We start from the raw sequence: 16,515 nt of genomic DNA, 5'->3' as shown, positions 1-16,515 counted from the left end.
GATTACGGCTTAAGAAAGGGGGAGGAAGCGGAAAAACAGAAAAAAGAAATCAACACGGCTGGTATTAGCTGTGTTTATATAGCCTGCCGTGTTCAGTAGCAAGCTAAGATGTTGCACAGTGCTGCTCCTGGCCTCAAGACCAATGCTCCAGCAGCAAACAGGACAGGGTAAGAACCAAAAAATGATTGTGTCAAGAAGGCCAGTTGCCCTCCAGGTACAATAAGAATGCTTATCTTATTCATTTCTACACCAAGCAGGTCTCTTTGGCCTTCATCCCAGCTTTACCACATCATAAGAGCCTCATTATTATTCTTTACACCTGTGTAGCATCCAGGGGTGGTTAATTGGTCAGCAAGATGGTCAAACAGCAGAGCCATTAGCAGCAGTGGCGTGCAATTATTGCAGTGACTGTCACCTGGAGATTGATGTGGTTAAGTCCAGGCACGCCCCGTGAAATCAATAAAGTGTCATTTCTGAGCAATGTCTGCGTGATGGATTATTCCACAGGATCCCAATTAAAGAAAGGGAATGATGAATACCACCCCAACAATAGATGAGATAATTAGAATTAGGGCAGAAATGCAACACGTATCTTTGATAAAGTGTGAAGATAATGATCCAGACTAAAACTAACAAGGAAAATAATTGCAGAAAATTCTTTGAACATTTTCTGTTTTAGAACAGAATGAGACACAAACCAAAAGGTTCACTGACCTGTATTTAAAACAATGGTCCAATGAAATCAAGTTTACTTTAACTGTAAAAGTTACTTTTAGCTGCTCTATTGTTACAGGAAAACTACAGAGATTAGCTCTGCATGTTTGATTTAGAACAACCCTAAAGGAGATTTGTGCCAAACTGGAATTGAACATGTGACCTTTTGCTTGCTAAGCATGTGTGTAAACCATTACAACTGACCAGTACTAAATTTTACAAACCAATATCAATATTTGGTATTTTAACCATCTCATATATAAGCCAAGCTTTATTTTTTTCCCTTTCAGACACACGAAACATAAACAGATTTTCCCAACATTTGTCAGCATGGACAAACTATGCAACATCAACACTCATAACATGGCTGAAGAGTGTTTCACACATGCACAAAGTTTCATTTAATAGTTAATAGTTATGAGTCAGGCTCTACTTGTAGGTAGGAAGACGTGTTTTCTATTGGCTGTACAATGCTACATTTGCATGCTGTTCAGATTCAGAAAACACTGATGCAGCAGCTCTGTGTATTTACTGTTTTCACTAAGCCGTGGTTCAATGGGAAGTAATATGTATTAAAAAGATATCTGTATTAAAATTTGCAGGCTAAGCAGCGGAGGGGAAAGATTTCTGGGTGCCAGAAACTTCTTGGCTTCTGTTTGTATTTTGAGCAGTACTGACCACTCACATTAAGGCAGGCTTTGGCCTTATACGGTTAAATAGTCCAAATGCAATTCCAAAGCCATCTCTATTGTCTGGCTATCAGTTTATTTTTTAAATAAGTAAATACAATGACTGTAGCACAGTACAGATAGTCTTGGCCTGGATATCAGTTATACATTTTCTAGAAATCCGATGGCAATAATGAAGGCGCTTGGCCATTGCCCCCCAGAGGCTAAGTCATCAGACCATAGCTGATGGGTTCCAAGATTGAGTGTTAAGTGGCATATACCTCAATATTCCTGTCTGAAATGCATAAAAAATATACGTTTAATTTCCTCCCAGTTGCACAGTCCTGCGTCTTCACATAGGTGTGCTGTAAAATTCAACTACAAACAGTCTCAAGCAGGATAACTAGGAGAAAGGTTCGACTTTCACAGATTTCACAGACATTCAGATGTAGTCTGTTGTTTTTATGCATCTGTTCTCTCTTTTGTCTCTTCATCATTTGTCACTTGTTGACATGTAACGTCAAGACACATCTGGCTCTCATTTGTTTTGCTTATGCCACGGTCTCTGTCACCCAAAAGCCTTCATGCACGCGCCAAATGGAACAAATGGTATCTATGACAACAGCCACCCGGAATATTAAAATCACCCGCTCAGTCATGAGTTCCAACGAGGCAAGCCTCTCTTATTTCTCCCAAAAAGACATAAATAGTCATTTTATTCCTCATGATACTGCTGATCCCAGAGGGCTACGGAAAAGTAATCACATGTGACTAATTAAAGGCAACTGATTGGTGCGGTAAAAAAGACTAAATGTTGCACTTTGGGTCAAAAAGATATAGAAATCTTTTGTATTCCTCATGACTGCAGTTAAATGAGTGATAACAATCAAAGGGAAACTGCAGGAAAACAAATAAAAATAGTCTTTTATTTTTCTTTTCTTTGGCATGGGCCAGTGACATTGTTATCTGAAACTAATTATGTCAGGTGCCTAAGCAGCTGCCTCTCCAATTGCCTTTGTTGCTGTGGATCAGTGGAGAGGAGATCCTTCATCCTGCTTTCTACTCCCATCTGCCCCCAGGGCTTCTGTTCCTCTGTAGCAGAGACGGGGCCTCTGCTCTGCCGCTCCTTCTCCCCTAGGACGAGCTCCCGTTATGTGTCTGCATGCGGGGGTGTGGGAGAGATGGAAAGAGCGTGTCCCTGTTTGTGTGCAGTAATGACTGTATGTGTTGGTAGCTCAACATGATTTATGCACATCTATGTGGTAATTTGTGTGCATGCGTCCATGTGTGCGCGCGAGTGTGTCATTTCACATCCAGGCATAGCTGCAGATTGCGCTCGTGTTCCACACACAGCAGGCTCATGGCTTATAGATCATGCAACACATTCTTTTCTTTCAACACTATCAGCAAACCACAACACTTTCTGCCCGATTTCTAAAAACGACTTATGCAGAGCATCCTGCATTAGAAAAATCATGAATGAATTATAGAACTTTAATGTTTTTCCTAAAAACTCCTCTGAAACAAAATTGTCAAAAAGGAGCCAATAACAGCAAATTACAGCCAGCTGCATTCACTGGAACTACATTTTACCACAGGAACAGTTCCCATAATAGTTCTTTTCAATTAAATCTACAGGTTATACAAAATTAAAAAAGGACAAAGCTGCTAGAAAATGTGTTTTCCACAATATTGCGTGCACCACAAACAAAATTTAAGATTAGCTGTTTCGTGTTAAATCGGAAACAACTATGTAAGAGACTGATATTGCAAAATCTGGACTAGAAAAATGAGCAAGAAAATCAAAAAAGTTGTAAAATCTTTTTTTCTTTTTTTGAGTGAAACACCCCTTTAGAGATTTTGCAATCCGTGTCCTTTTGTGTTTTGCAAAACCAGGAAATGATAAAAGCTAACAGATGGAGATGGATGCAATTTAATTTATATTCCCTTCTGTGAATATATTCAAGTGTAAACAAAAGGCTTTATGTGTAGTTCCAAAACAATTAACTGTGAAACAGACTTTTGCCTGTTGTCTACATCATTTATTACTTTGCTTTTTCTTCTGATTATTATGTGGGTGAAGACCAAAAATAAGAGGAGATACCGTGGAGAGGTGAATGCAAAGTCATTTTCGGGATGGGTCAAACAAACAGACTAGCTTTGAGCATTCCCATCATTTCCAATGTTTTGCAGGGAACTGGCCCAAGGCACAAAGCTCATGCATCTATATTCACTGCAACCTTGTGCTTTGACTAATGAGCGACGAGGGAACTTCAAACAATCAAGCCTATCATTCTTTTCACAAGGTAAATGCACACAGAAAATAGGAGCGTTTCATTTAATTAAGCCTGTCGGTACTTGTACAACCACATACTTTTCTTGCCTTTCTCCTCTGCCGCGCATTCCCTTAAGGGAAATCAAACAATTAAGACCTGAATACAAATGTACTCTCCCTCCCATCCTGTTTTTCACCCCTCTGATATCTGTCAGTGAGAGAGATGTCTTCACTCTGTCTAGAAAAAGTGATGTATTAAAGTGGGTTTGCTTATACACTGTGACCCTGGGGTCCTTTGCAAGATTAAAGCTACAAGATTAAAGTTAGAAGAGCGAATAAGCAACTGAATTATCAGCAATCTTTGCCAAAAGGTGTGGTCTGAGCTCAGATGAGGAATTATTTTATGTCCATTTTATTAAGCGATCTTACGTACAGCAAAGTATTCATTTATCTTTAAATGGACAGTTCGCATCAAAATCAAATTATTTATCAAAGTATTTTCCCTCTGGCTTGTGCTGCTATTTATCCATCAAGGTTGTTTTGGTGTGAATTGTTCAGTTTTGGAGACAGCGCTTGCCTTGTAGGGCTCATAGTACCTATCCGGTCGTTCAGTCTGACGTCACTAGCCGTGTCTGGGCCTAAACTCCACTGCAGGTCCATATATCAAACGATCACCATGGCATTACTGAGAGTTGAAAAACTGTCTAAAGTCTTTCATCTTTAATAAAATTATCAGCGTTCTGCTCTACCAGGTGTAACAATTGAGTTTAACATCCAGGCATCAAGAAAACGGAATTTATGACATTTAACGGAGTTAGAAGTTAGCAGGAAGTTAGCTCGCTAGCTTCTATCTAAATACAATATAGCATGTCCTGACTGCGGGTTTTGGAAACAAATTAAAACGTACAGCTCTGTTATCACTTCCAGCATAAATGAAGACAGAAAACTAAACAGCAGTGACGTTTGTAGGGTTACTAAAGTTTGGCTAGCTGGTATACAATGATGTGCTACGTGACCGCTAGCGACACAGCTATGTTAGCATAATATAAACAAGCTAACTTTTTTTCCACTCGATAAAAGTTAACGTGAGTGTTCTTGGTGGTCAGGAACAAATGTAATCGCATGGCAGGATGCTGTAAAAGGACCAAACTTCAGCCAGGAGAACAACTGAGATAATCTATCCACAATACGAGGTTAGTCATTCATATACTGCTGCATGGGCTGGGCTGTAGTTACATCCTAAGGTTTTAAAAACTGAGTTTAAATAAATGATTAGCGGTAATAAAAGCCGAGGGAGGTCAACAGTGATCACTGACTGTTTTAGGAGCTTTTTGAGATTAAATAGAAGAAAATACATAACATAACGACGAGATCGCGGATACAAGCGGCGGAAATGAGCTTCCTCCGAAGGGTGGCTGGCATCTCCCTTAGAGATAGGGTGAGAAGTTCGGCCATCCGGGAGGGGCTCAGAGTAGAGCCGCTGCTGCTCCACATCGAAAGGAGCCAGCTGAGGTGGTTTGGGCATCTGACAAGGATGCCCCCTGGGCGCCTCCTGGGTGAGGTGTTCCAGGCATGTCCCACCGGGAGCAGTGTTGCCAACTCCTCAGTAAGGAAAATCGCTATTGGTTGTCCTAAAAGTCGCTAGAAGTCGCTAAATGACGTCATCACCTAATTTGCATAATTGGTCATGCTAACGTAATTGTAACCTAAGCTGCTGGAGAGAGAAATAATATCTTGGACAAGACATAAAGTGAGCAAAAAACGTCCTAAATGCATTTAGAATTTATTTAGAACTACAAATTACAAAAAACAATAATTGCTAAAAGAAATTTAATGTCACAATTCCAACCCTGCTCCTTTACCCAGGCTTGGACCGGCAAAAGTGACCCGAAATCGGCACTCTGGTGGAGTTACTTTGTGTGTGTGTATGTTTATAAGTAGTTTTAAACCTGATCCACAAAACAGCATAAGATTAAAAGAAGAACTGACTGCGTTACAGCACCCGCTGCTTGTTGAGAGTAAAAGCGATATGCGCTTTCACGTCTTTTTTTAGCGACTTTTTCTAGAAAAAAAGTAGCTAGGGGGTCTGAAAACTCGCTAAATATAGCGACAAAGTCGCTAAGTTGGCAACACTGACCGGGAGGAGGCCCCGGGGCAGACCCAGGACACGCTGGAGAGATTATATCTCTCGGCTGGCCTGGGAACGCCTTGGTGTTCCCCCGGATAAGCTGGAGGAGGTGGCTGGGGAGAGGGAGGTCTGGGCCTCTTTGCTTAGGCTGCTGCCCCCGCGACCCGGCCCCGGATAAAGCGGATGAAGATGGATGGATGGATAGAAGAAAATACATAACATTAAACATGCTAACAACACAAAAGCCATATTAAACGCAGACTACTTTAGGCCCGGAAGTAGGATTCGTCACGTCATCACTTAACAACCGGATTACACATTTAGAAAACTCAGCAGCAATGACGCCAGAGGTCATTACTAAAGAAAATCTTCAAATCTTGCTGCCTGCAGTTTCACGTAGGAATTATTTTCTTTCCATACACAAACCAAAGGAAGTGTGCAGATAGCTAACATTACAGCTTATCTGAGGGTCAGCACCATTAATGTTGTACATCCTGTCATGCTGTCAGTCTCTTGTCACATGCAGATGGACGCTTCCTTCTGCAAAGTCACACAGTTGGTGCAGAAAAAAAGAAAAAGTTGTTTTTTGCAGCGAATACTGATAAAAGACTTTATTGTGTCTCAAAATCATTTTACCCCGTTTGTAAGGTTGGTTACTGATTTTCCAATGACGCCTTACTAAATCATCCATGGTCCATTGATCATTGGGGGAATAATACTCCTGTATTTCAGGTGACGCACGCAGGAAGTGGAACATAATTGGCTCTAAGACACTGTCTGCAAACATCCCATCACGGAGCAGAGCTTTCAGATGAAGCACACAGCTGGGATTCATTCAGTTTTACAACATCAATGACCCATTAGGCACAAAGAAAGGGAAAGTATACCAGATCTGCCACCACACAAAACACTCATTTATTACATTTTAATCGCATTTGGAGGAAAATCAATCACAGGAGCAGGGCCAGTCAGACTCATAGAAACTACGAGGTCATGATTGAGTCACTAAAATGATTTTTTTTTTAAATTCATATTTTATTAATTAATTTACTTGGTCTTGTGTGAAGTTTGCATGATGTTACCTTTCACATTCATTTCTCCAAATCCATTGTTTTAACTTGCTGACTGTTGCTTAAAAAAAAAATGCAGGGAAAAATATAAAGGATGTTCTCTCAGTGTCCTCGATGATATTTCCCATCATTAGTCAGCAAGTGTAGTTTCCTGCTTAACCCTATATGAATTTACAACCTGCCTTTGACCCCTTTTCTCAGAAACGCTGCTGATGATTTGAAGGAAACTGTGTCATGGAGTCCAGCTTTGATTTCATTGGGTCCCTGCACCCCAAAGCAGTCCACAGCCTCTTTATCAAACCCTAGCAGCTCCTATTGTTGTTGGCAGCTCACTTCTCAGTGCTTGAGGGATTGGGTGAGAGTGAGTGAGGAGGAGTACAGGGGCCAACCAAAGGAGACCCTATCGTGTCCCATACGCCAACAGGGAGTTATCAGAGAGACAGGAAGGCTGGTACAAAAGACGAGGGGGAATTGCCTTCACAACCTATCTGGCAAATCAAGAACACCAGAGATCTCCATTTCATTCACACATCCTCCCCATGCTTTCTTTAACTCCCTGTGTGTCCACCACAACAACCTGGAGTCATACTGTTAATGATGAGTGGGATGTGAAGCCAAAAGCATCTGCTTTTTGCATGACGTGTAGAGAGGGCTTTGCTAGTCCTTGACTTTCTTTGCACCGTTTCCTTTTATCACTAAGCTAAATTTAGTGATAAAAGAGCTATCTGAGCTCTAACTCCTACACAGGTTTCCCACCGCTACTTGTGTAGTCTTGAAGTTTTAAATGAGTCAAAAAAACAGGACTGGAGAACATAAAAAAAAAAAAAAACCTAAACAAATTACCACAAGTTTCTCAATAGACACGCTACCTTGTAGGGCAAGGAAGAGAAACTGCTGCTGGTATTTTTCACTGCTAGTCAACTGGAACAAATGCTGTTTTTGCTTTTCATTCAGCATTCATTTTTCACAAGGACACTGCTCTGTCTAAACATGTGCAAGGCAGCAGAAGGGGGTGAAAAAAAACCCTGGATCAGCTAAAGGAGACGGCCAAAATCCAACCGTCTGACTGATGACCACACGTGGCATCTTCGCTCAGCCAGAGACCCCATACACAAGCAAGACTGGTCAAAGGAAGGTCATTGGACTGTGAGAACGGAGAGAACAGGATGGAGGATGAAGTAAGGACATACAGTGAGCATTCCCACCCAGCTGACATTAACTCACACTGTAAAACCAGCAAATCTGTTTGTCTGTCAGAAGGAGGATGGAAGCCAGGACTATGACTCGCGGGTTGCATATCTTCATGGTCAGCAGCCACAAAGGTCAAAAACTTTGGCTGCTTTTGTTTGTTCTCTTTGGCACCCCTGAGCCTTGAGAAAATTAGATTCCACTAGAATTTATGAAGACTGTTTGCTTAAGTAGGTGAAAGGGAAAAGCTGTGAAGCAGAGGTAGAAAGAAAAACAGATAATTAGAGGCCAAGAGAAGAAAACAAACAAAAAAAGATAGATGCATAGATGAAGAAACCTGGAAAAGTAAGACTAAAGCTAACTTTTGTACTAAAAACAAATCCTTAGTCTCCAATTGTGCTCTAATAATACTCCATTTTTTGCATATTGCGAATTCTGTAATCAAAGATATTTCTAATGATTTCTGGCTGTTAAGATTCACATGACTGCATCTTACACATTTGCAAACATTACCAATGTGGCATTAACTAAACATTTTCAACGTGTGACAGTCATGGTGACAATGTATGATCAAGTGAATAAAGAGCCCAGTCAGACAGACCTAGAGACCAACGGTCACGAGGGAAAAATTAGGATTCCCCAATAAGTTGTAAGTGGCTACTTAAGGATGATAACAGTCGCAGGAAAAATGATTGCACTTATATAAGTTTTACTATTGCTGGGCTAGTATTAGCAACTATTTGCAGACAAATATGAAAAACTACAGGCAACTCTGAAAAATCTGCTAGAAATGAAAGCAATCGGGTTTTTGGTGCAGGAGCTTCTTTACATTTAGTTTCATCCAGCAAACTCCAGGAACCACTGCCAACTAGTACTTGGATAGTCGAGGGAATACAAGGGTGAAAAATACATTTTCCCCCTAAGAACCATAGTTGTATCACATCCAACATCCATGCAATGTGCACATGATGTCACATGAGTAATTTAAATTTATTAAGTGTAAAAAATAGGCATTATTGTAGGCATGGAATTAAAATTTCTATTTATTTATATAATGTCATCTTGTTAACACGTAGCCTCATTAACGTCCTTATTATCTCAGCTGAGGAGGTTAGGTCACTGGATATTTTGCATCTTATTTTTTAAATATATGTTGTTCAGAAAATATATGAACTAAACTAGACTTGAACACATTAACAATAGGTGTCAGTAAATCTTCCATTTTCAACACCATTTAAGTATGAAATGATCTTAAATGCTAACCTTGTTAACCTGGGCATCTGTCTAAATGTCAAGAGTTAATAAAAATAATAACATCCTGCCCACCTGCAACATTAATATAAAGTGATAATACAACATCATTTGTGTCTTAAAAAGTGGTAATAGTCCTAGATTATTGCCGGGTTTTTACCTTTACAGAGAGATCATCTTAATTGTCATATTACCTATTGGTGCCATTTAAGCCTTCAGTACAGTTGTGACATGAAGCTTATGTGCAAGTTCAGTAAGAAAGATTTGTATTCACTGGTTCTCTCGCATTCCTGGCTGATACTCTAATCGTTACATCGCTTCCACTTTCCCATACTGTCAAACTCAATTCTGCCACGATCACTCTGGCCAAGTCATTTACTTGCCCGTCTTCTGCAACCCATTCAACCTCTGTTCTGCCTTCCAGACTTTGATTCGTGTGGCCCCCTTCATATCCTGATCAGCTGGAGAGTCATGCCTCCACCTGCTTCATCTCCGCCACCGCCAGCATCTAAACTCTAGGGGGTCCTGTCCTACTTCTTATCATTGTTGGAGTCCAATCTGCTATATAGCTTTATCCAAGTTTAAACACCAAATAATTTATTGCTCAAACGCTGTACTTTAATAAATTAATCAAAACAAAAATGTAACTATGCTGTTCAATAATGCAAGACGTAAAAACTAATATATGCTAATATATCTGATGAAGCTATGGTGCTGTTAAACAGGGCTGAAATTTGATTAAGCTGATACTCAGGGGAAGTGATTTTTCATCACATATTCACAAGATGGATGGAGAACTGAAAGTAGAAGACACCTGAGATGTGCTGAAAATTACATTATACTTTCTTAAATGTTAGAATGCAATTGCATATAGGTGTGAAAATAAAACACGTGGCCTAGTCTATATTTAACAATTCCCTTTTGTTCATTCATTTTTATTGAATCTTATCCTGAAAGATGCACTGGAGTCTGTTTGAAATGACAGGCTGGCATTTACAGGTAAAATCGAACGGGTTATTGTTAAGACTTTCAATTCATGAATTAGCTGCAAAAGAGTCAAACAAAACACAGGAAACAAAAAGGATCAGGGCTGTCTAGTGCCCTGTATTTTACATTTCATTTATTTCCAAAACCCTGAGCACTACACACAAGCAGCATTCAGAAAATCTTTGCTCCTTTGTACGGGATGGCGACTAGTTAAAAGAAACCACGTTTTTATTTTTAAGAAATGCTCCCTATCCATCACCTGCAATCACCAAGAGACACCAAACCAGATTGGTCCGAATTTATAAGTAGAGGCATATTTATTATTTGCAGGAGCTTCCATAAGTTCTTTAAGGAGGAGTGACGGCATGTTTGCCAGAGAGAAACTGCTACTTTCAGAAGGTTTCAGCTGGCTGTGTACTTGATGGTGAGAGGAGGGGGGCTAAGGAATAGATCTACCAGCTGGAGCCTTGAGACCCCTGTGGTCTATCTGGAAAAATGCTCCGGGTTTAGAGCAAAGGACTAAAAACGTCCCTCACAACTTAGAAAAGTGTCCTTTGCTATTGTGAATTTTTGTTTTGACATTTCAAAATCACAGTGCTAAACGGTCTACATGTAGAGTTGAACCTTGATAACTGAAACTCCAATTATTCCAATTCCAGGGGAAAAACTACAGTATATCAGACATAAATGACATCTTCAAAACATAGCAAATATCAGCCTTTATTTAGATGTCATGTACATTTTAGTAAGAAAAAAAAAAGGTGACAAAGAAACTCGAGAGGAACAAGGTTGCATTTGGTGGATGGTCCCAGTTCGTGTTGCACCTTGAGCTTTGAAGTGAGCTTACAGACCGGAATGAAAGGTTTCAAGATCACCAAAACACACGTATACAGAAATAATCACAACAAAAGCCCGTTTCATTTTCTGTTTCCCATTCTGAAAGAAGAAACAAGCTTTTCTAAGCCCTTTCAAGTGTAACTTTCTAATTAATTAGGAACATTGAGTCCAAGTTATTAATTACAGCTCTGAGCTCGAAAATAATTGGAGCTTCTGAGTAGGTAATTCAAAAGAGGGAAGCTCCTTCCAAAAAATTCCATTTTGAAGGAAGTAGTTAAAAGGTGCAGGCTCTGGAAAAGATGAGCCTATTTCCAAGGCTTGTCTTTGAAACTAATGAATCACAGTGTATCATGGCCTTGCAGCCGCAAGGGTAACAAGAAAGGTACAAAGGCTAGTTAAGCTTCAGTGCATCCTTCGCTGAGAAAAAGGTTTCCTGGTTCTGAATGAATTTTAGACTATAGTGTGTTTGTGTGTTTCAGTGATAAAAGAAAGCTCATGTATATTTCTGTCTATACATGAGACGCATTCTTTCAAAAAAAATACATTTACTGGATCTATGCAGCATAGGCAGCATTAACAGGAGGGAAGATGTATTTAGGTATCGCCTAATGAAATTAAATTCCACCTTACTTTTTCACACTTTTGTACCGCAGTTAGCAATGGGGAGAAATTCAATAGATTTTCAGTGTAAGTGCTGCTTAAGAAAACTGGTTATCACTGGGTTTCAATCACTGGTTGTTGGCTTAGCGGGACACAGTCTTTTACAATTAGATCAAATCTGCCCTCTCACATTTGTATACTGGCAAAATGTTTAAAAAAATGAGTTCAGATACCTTTTCATTTACTACACCACGCAACAAACTTACCTGTGTAGTGCGTAAATTGTGTCACGATAGTGTTTTCTCACACTGAACACAGCAACTGTGTACTTACCACAAATAAAAGCTGAAACATTCGATACAAACGTCACCTGAGCAAATGCACAGTTTGTTACGCATACAAAAACACTTCAGCAGACAGACAGCAATTTAAATGCACATAAAGATCAAATCTAAAGTCAATCAAGTCACGGATGAAAATTCATCGCCGTTCACTGGCGTTGGAATCGTCATCGCCGCTGATGATGTCGCCCGATTTCATTGGCTAAAAATAGATTTTCTTGTTCATCCCTGAGATGATCATTCAGGGCGACGCATTAAAGACTTAGGCCAGCACAGTTTAGGATTATTCTTTCAACCTTTAACAGGGGGGAATTAAAAAAACAAAAATACAGTGTAGGAACTGACTATAGTTACCCAATCATCTGTGCTGCAGTGAAATACAAACTGCCAAATATTACATCAATCATTAAAAAAAAGAAAAATCACCTTTAACAAAAAAGCTGTCATGGAGGGAAAAAAAAGAGTGTATCTGCAAGTCGTTATATATAATCCATGTCGTTTCATGTATATACTGGAGAAAGATTTAATGCTCTCTTTGTCTCAGTCTTAGCTCTATAGCAAGAGCAACGATTTGATACACATGAGCATCTTTGGTTTTGATGTTCCTTAAACAATCTGTGTGTGGCTTAGACGAGAACAATAACACTTATGTAGAGTCTTTAGCCTTTTGTTTGTTCAGCTCCCCAGGAGAGGCCGATTCCTAACCGTGTTTTCAGTGAGACATGAGAACGTCTTCGCTGAGAGAAGCAACAGGTCACAGGCCAGCAGTGGTCCAGTCCAAGACATGGAATCAAATAACATCTTAAAGTCCAATACGCAAACTAGGACAAACTGTGTCTGGACTCTGTCTCTTTTGTTTTGCCAAGCACCAGAGCGATAGAAGAAGTTTGCAGCCAGGAAACATTTCCTGTCTGCCCTCTGTCCAGGGAAAGGGCCAGCTTTAGGATTGTGGATCTGCATCGATGTGTGCTCCGTTGTGATTGTTTGTCTGACAGCACAAAAGACTCCAGAAGATGAATAGCAAACCTCCAAGCACATTATGCTCAAGGCTATAAGCCATGATGAGCAGCGAGAAACCTCAAGCATAAGCAACCAAAAACATTCTCCACCCAGCTGATGAGCCCCAGGCTTTCTTTCAGTCTCTTGCAGTCCATTTAGAAAGGGAAATATGGATGGAAAGCATGCTGCCTGCTTAGCTTGGGACTCATCTTGATATGCCTGGAGGCTTCACATTCAAAGGCACAAAGCAGCAAGAGCTGCTATAACAGCTTGACCAGAAGTGGTTCAATACCCTGAGGTCAAAGCTCAGTAACTGTCACAACTAGACTAAATGTGCATAAGCCTCTCTCACCCAGCAAAGGCAAGAATCTGAATGAATGCTTCAAACAGTGACGAAGGAAATGAGAACAGTATATGCAATAGTAATGAGATATATACAGTAGTATATGCTGTGCATTCTGTTTACTTTCCCTCTGAGTATTGCCACAGCCTGTAATTAAGGTCTTTGACCTTCTAGTAATAAGAAACAAAGACAACACCAAGTCTCATTTTGACTGTCTCCTATCAACAAAACCGATCCAAGAAGATGAGTCTAGGATGCCTAGTGGCATCTCAACAGCCAACCTCTTTGCAGTAAATGAAACAATGTGTTGCTTCATCATGTTCAACTGGAGCTTTTAGAGTCAGAAAATGTGGAATGATGTACACCCACCGGGCAAATAGTGCGATCACTTAAGCTTGAAGTGCGATACTCATCTGCTGAATATGCATTTCACATAAAAACAGATTATTTTTCACAGGTGGGAAATGTAAATCATGTTCAACATCTGCATTGTAGGGACTTTAATTTGTCTGCAGCGGGGGATGTTTAAAATGTCTTACCACTGCTAATATTTTTTTAGATGGAATCCCTCTGCAAGCAATACCTGCTGGATGTTTCAGTGACTTGATCCCCATAAAAATTTATTTGATGTGCACACATCCAAAAGCGTAATCTAAATCAAATAGGTAGCAGTCTGGAGCTTATTTCATTCTGCTTTCATTTCTTTTTTACTTTACATATTTTAGTTCAACAGTGCGGTCGGGCAGCAAGTTTTTGAACTGCAGTTAAAAGTGCAAGTTCACACATTGACACACGTTGACATTTTGCTCCAGGCGGCAAGCGCCCTTTCCATCCTGACAACAGGCTGCTTTGTGAGTGTGTCCAGGGATGTTGTAGGAATATCTGAAGTCGGTGTCTCGTGCTTCCGCAGCCCTTAATGCCAAAGAGCAGACACCAAAGCATTTTCCGTACCGCCGCGCACAACACATTTCAAGAATCACGAAGAGTTTTCATCATGTTGCAGGCTTTCCAAATGTCATCAGTGCCACAGACGCTACGCAACTCACCATCACAGAAACACCAGAGATCCTCTTAAATATTGACTGAAACTAATACAGGAATTGAAAATGACAAGGTGCCAGTTACAGCTGCATTTTTTAACTATACACCAGAGTTGTTACCTTACCGTTGGCTCAGTTGTGTCTAAAGGTTTGGTTTCCTGGGCTAACACCTTAAAAACATGCGTTTTTAATCTTTAAGTGAAAAACAACCCAGCAATAGTTGCAAAAATGTGTTTTTTTGACTTAAGTTTTGCAACACGTATTTAAAAAATGCGATAGAAAATGCATTTGATGAACTTTGTGAAAAAGGCAGCAGCCGCTACTCTGTCACACAGATCACGTTCACTTATCATTATGGCTGAACTGATCACATTCAACCGTGCAGTGAAACCTCAATCATGTTTTGTAGCCAGCAATATTTATTAACAGATTTCTGAAAAAGAAAAGAAACCCAAAAAATAAATAAAGAAATCTGGGTGCTTAATTCAAATCTCTTCATCCTGGAACATTTTTTTTCCCCCTACCTCTACAGATGTCGGCTGTGTTTGAACAACTGGGTTTCATCAGCGACGTCGAGCCAGTCTGCCAGCAACCTCAGACAAGAACCTTCACTAAATGTCAGCACAGCAGGTTCTGTTCTCGCTGTCGACACTGACCAAAGCCAACACACTTATCAACGCGTCTCTTTCAACTCATGTCCTTTGTGTGTGTTTTGTCTTGTCAAACATATATGGCATTAAGTAGCTATTTTTTTGATGAAGTATTATTTTGACTCGCGACAGAACACTCATTGATAGTAATTAAACCTTTTTCTCGAGACTCGCTGCAAGCGTTGACAGTACATTGTGACAGATTGGTATTTGGAAAGCACGGAGGTTTGTTTGACTAAAGTCGTTCCATCATGCTCAAGCTCATTAGAAAGATCTAGATTGCACCTCTCCATCATCTCTGTTTGTTCCTCTTGGCTATGGCTTTGAAACTAACACAGGACTTTGTACATTTCAAGCTACAGGACAATGATGGCAGTCATGCCGAATGAAAATCAGATGGGCGATGTATGAGAACGTAAGGTGTTTCCACTGCTGCTGGTTGTGGGAAAAGCTTTGTTTCCATTTTAAAATGAAATATAGCTGAGGAAAGTCTGACAATCTGAAAGACAGCTTTGCAAAATCCCCACCTGTGCAAAGCATGAATATTCAACAGAAAAAAGAAAAAAAAAAAAAACGAGTGTGATTTCCAATAAAAAAATATTTTCAGCGCAGGCGAGCCATAAAAATTGCTGTAGCTAGTGTTGAAAGCTTTGTCCCACCGTTTGCAGGTGGAATTTACATATATTAAGTCTAGAAAACAAGTGAGATTCATGGCTAACGATGGTATAAAAACCCTTTCACACTCGCTCTCTGCTTCCCTCGCCTGCTTTCTCTCCATCACACAGACAGCTCTGCTTGTTCCTGGTTGCTCATGTGTGGCAGCAGGCTGGATGGAAAACATATTGCTCCATCAATCACGCCCCATCCTTCTCAGCAGTATGCTCAACTCCGACTGTCTGAGGCCACATTGAATGAGTCCTTCTGTAAAAATGCAAAGATGACAAATATTCCTCCTAACACTTCCACAGCTACATCTCTGTCAAAATCGATCTCCGCCAATGACCTCATCTCTTTCAAATGATGTTACTCCTCCTCGCCAGTCCCTTAACTGACATCATGTTGACAGTATCTTAATACGCAGAGCGCTGGGTGTCTGCCGTGTTCAAACAAAGCCTCCTTCTCCCCCGTCTTATGCCAATAGATCAAATGAAAAGATAGAGGGAGAAGAAGGAAGAAGACGTCGGTGTTCATCAGTCTGGCTGATGCTTCCAGGAATTTCTATCTTTCAAGTCTTTGTTTCAGCACACAAAAAGACTCGAGCACAGAGAGCCCCGGCATGCCCACACCACAGCGCAAGGAGACACTTCCTCCCTCTCGTTCTTTGGATAGATCCCCAGTTGTAGCCCCTGGGCACCGCATATGTCACCTATTTGTACTCCAGAAACCACGCAGTTGTAAGCTAAAGGCATGTATGAAAAGAGGGA

The 16,515-nt window shown here is 40.4% G+C and overlaps 1 protein-coding gene across 2 annotated transcripts in view; it reads right to left on the bottom strand.

The window, feature by feature from the left end:
• The window catches only part of adam12a (ADAM metallopeptidase domain 12a), a 79,134-nt gene that overhangs the window by 44,889 nt on the left and 17,730 nt on the right, over positions 1-16,515 (bottom strand). The gene's annotated exons all lie outside the window — the stretch shown is intronic.

Source organism: Neolamprologus multifasciatus, chromosome 8 (genome assembly GCF_963576455.1).
Source record: "Neolamprologus multifasciatus chromosome 8, fNeoMul1.2, whole genome shotgun sequence".
In the NCBI taxonomy this organism is placed as follows: domain Eukaryota; kingdom Metazoa; phylum Chordata; class Actinopteri; order Cichliformes; family Cichlidae; genus Neolamprologus; species Neolamprologus multifasciatus.
This window is presented reverse-complemented; position numbering and strand designations above follow the sequence as displayed.